Genomic DNA, 3,078 nt, shown 5'->3' on the forward strand with positions numbered 1-3,078 from the left:
AACTTAGGGAGTTGATAGTTGGAGAAATTTCCAGAAATTAATTCATTCAGGAGAGTATCTTATTTGTGATTTAGGGAACCCCGGTCCAGGTTCTCTAAGAAACTGATGAATTTCGAGGAAATTCTCGATGGATCGTTCCATGGATTGTTAAAGCTACTATGTGATTCATTATTGTACTTAGGAAATTACCCCTCCCTTTAAATCTCATAGATACCATGTAACCAGTTCAGGTTTCACACACACACAAACACACACACACACACACACACACACACACACACATGCACACCCACGCACACATGCACACACACGATATCTATTTGCTCAGTGGAATAAAAGTTTTATGTTTCAAGCACTGTGTGAAACAATATACTTTTGGGAAAAAACAAATCCCAAAACAAACAAGATACAATGCTTCTATTTTAGCAATGATGTGAACCAAAGGGAATAAAACCCTTGACTTAATTTTCAACCAAGATGTTTATTCCAGTGTGGAATTTTAATAATTTTTTGGTGGGGGGAAACAGGTGCCATGACTCATCTTTCTTATCTCCCCTATTTCTACTTTATAAATTGCAAAAATGCTTATTTGCATTGTGGGATTCTTTCTTTTTTTATTGTAATTAGTAAAAGGGTTACATGATATTTGCCAGATAGAAGGTGCATTAATTCACATACATTGATACCCTTTCACATGTCTTGGTACCCGTTTCCCTCCCCCCCCACACCCCCCACCCATTTTGGTTTTCCCCCCTTCCCTATCAAATTTCAAATATCCAAATACAAATAAATTCAATATATCAGATAACAAAGTGAGATACTATACCAATGAGATAACCGAGGGACAGCAAAGGAGATGAGAGACAACATAGTACATTAAGGACAACAATCATTCATTATATGGCTTTTGTTTCACTATCCTGGAGGTCCTTTCAATTAGCTTCACATTATATGTCCTTATGTATCAAGACTTTGCTCTATTGCAAATCTCTGCTAGTAGAGCCCAAGGTTTCTACTGATTATGACGAATGAGGGAAACCATTGAGCCTAAGTTCCTTTGAGTCTGGCTTACTTCACTTAATATGATTTTTTCTAAGTCTTTCCATTTCCTAACAAATGGGGCGATGTCATTCTTTCTGACAGCAGCATAGAATTCCATTGTGTACAAATACCACAACTTGTTGATCCACTCATCAACTGAGGGACATCTAGGTTGGTTCCATATCTTTGCTATGGTGAATAGTGCTACAATGAACATTGTTGTGCTAGTGGGTTTAGTATGTCCTTGTTTCTGGATGGTTGGGTAAATGCCAAGTAGTTGCCATCCTCATATCAGATAAAATAGACTTCAAACCAAAATTAGTAAGAAAAGACAAAGAAGGGTACTACATACTACTAAAGGGATCTTTCCTCCAGGAAGACATAACGATCCTAAATATTTACACAGCCAATCCCGGAGCTCCAAACTTCATCAAGCAAACTTTACTTACACTGAAACCATACATAGATCGAAATACAGTGATTGTCGGTGACCTTAACACAGCACTCTCACCTATGGACAGATCAACAAGGCAAAAACTCAACAGAGAAACCTTAGAACTGAACAACTATATAGACCAACTAGATCTAACAGACATCTGCAGAATATTCCACCCAGCAACAACACAATATACGTTTTTCTCAGCAGCACATGGAACATTTTCCAAAACAGATCACATCTTAGGCCATAAAACAAACCTGGACAGATTCAGAAACACAGAAATTATTCCATGCTCACTCTCAGACCACAAAGGCATCAAACTGGAACTGAACACACATCTCCACCAACGAAAACCCTGTAACTCATGGAGACTGAACAACGCCAATGGGTCATCGAAGAGATCAGAACAGAAATCCAACAGTTTATGAAATTTAACAATATGGAGCACACAAAATACCAACTCCTTTGGGACACAGCAAAGGCAGTACTCAGAGGAAAATTTATAGCGCTGAGTGCCTACAACAAGAAGTTGGAAAAATTGCAAACCAACAAGTTAATGTCTCACCTTAAGCTCCTGGGATTCTTTCTTTAAAATATTTATCCATAAAAATTTGAGTGTCGGGGCCCGGAGTTTGGCCTAGTGGTAAAGTACTTTGCGTAGCCTGCACCAAGACCCAGGTTCAATTCCTTGGTACCACATACCTAGAAAAAAAGCCAGAAGTGGTGCTGAGGCTCAAGTGGTAGAGCTCTAGCCTTGAGAAAGTCCAAGGGCAGCGCTCAGGCCCTGAGCTCAAGCCCAGGACTGGCAAAAAAAATTGAGTGTTCCTTGCTTTGACAGTTGAAAAAAGTAGGATTCCCATTTCCTTACAGTTTTTTTGCCAGTCCTGGGGCTTAAACTTGGCCTGGGCACTGTCCTTGAGCTTTCTCAAGGCTAATGCTCCACCACTTGAGCCATAGCAACACTTGTGGCATTTTCTGTGTATGTGCTACTGAGGAATGAAATGCAGGGCTTCGAGCATGGTAGGCAAGTACACCACCTCTAGACCACACTCCTGGTCCTGTCTTTTGTACTTTTGTGTTGGGATTTTGTTTTTGAGAGATACAAGTACAACTTTGGGTCATTTTAATTCCTTTATGCCTACAAGTGATTCCTAAATAGTTACAGCTCTTGATGTTTGGGAATTGACTTATGTGTTGATACTTTAAACCAATTATTTACTTATTGTACTTCTAGTAAGAAGAAAAATATTGAGTACTATGTTTTGTTTTTATATTTAATAGCAACCAAATTTAAATGTATTGAAAAGGGCAGTGTGTGGGGGGGGGTGAGGAATGTAATGGCTTGGCTAGCTAGAAATATTGTTCATATTAAACTCCTTTTAATGTGAATCAAACAATAAAAAAACAGACTCAGGGAAGTTAGCTTTGAAATGAAGTAAGTTGATATGTTATCATGTTTATCTTTATTATTATTATTATTATTTGACTGGAAAAGTACACAGTAAAACAGAAATTCCTTTAAATCACAAAGTTCCTAAAGCCCAGAATCCCCTCCCCCCTTTCTTCTTCCTTCTCTCTTCCTTAAAACTTAGTGCTTG

This window comes from Megascapheus bottae, unplaced genomic scaffold, assembly GCF_031878675.1.
Source record: "Megascapheus bottae isolate mThoBot1 unplaced genomic scaffold, mThoBot2.hap1 HAP1_SCAFFOLD_113, whole genome shotgun sequence".
NCBI lineage: Eukaryota > Metazoa > Chordata > Mammalia > Rodentia > Geomyidae > Megascapheus > Megascapheus bottae.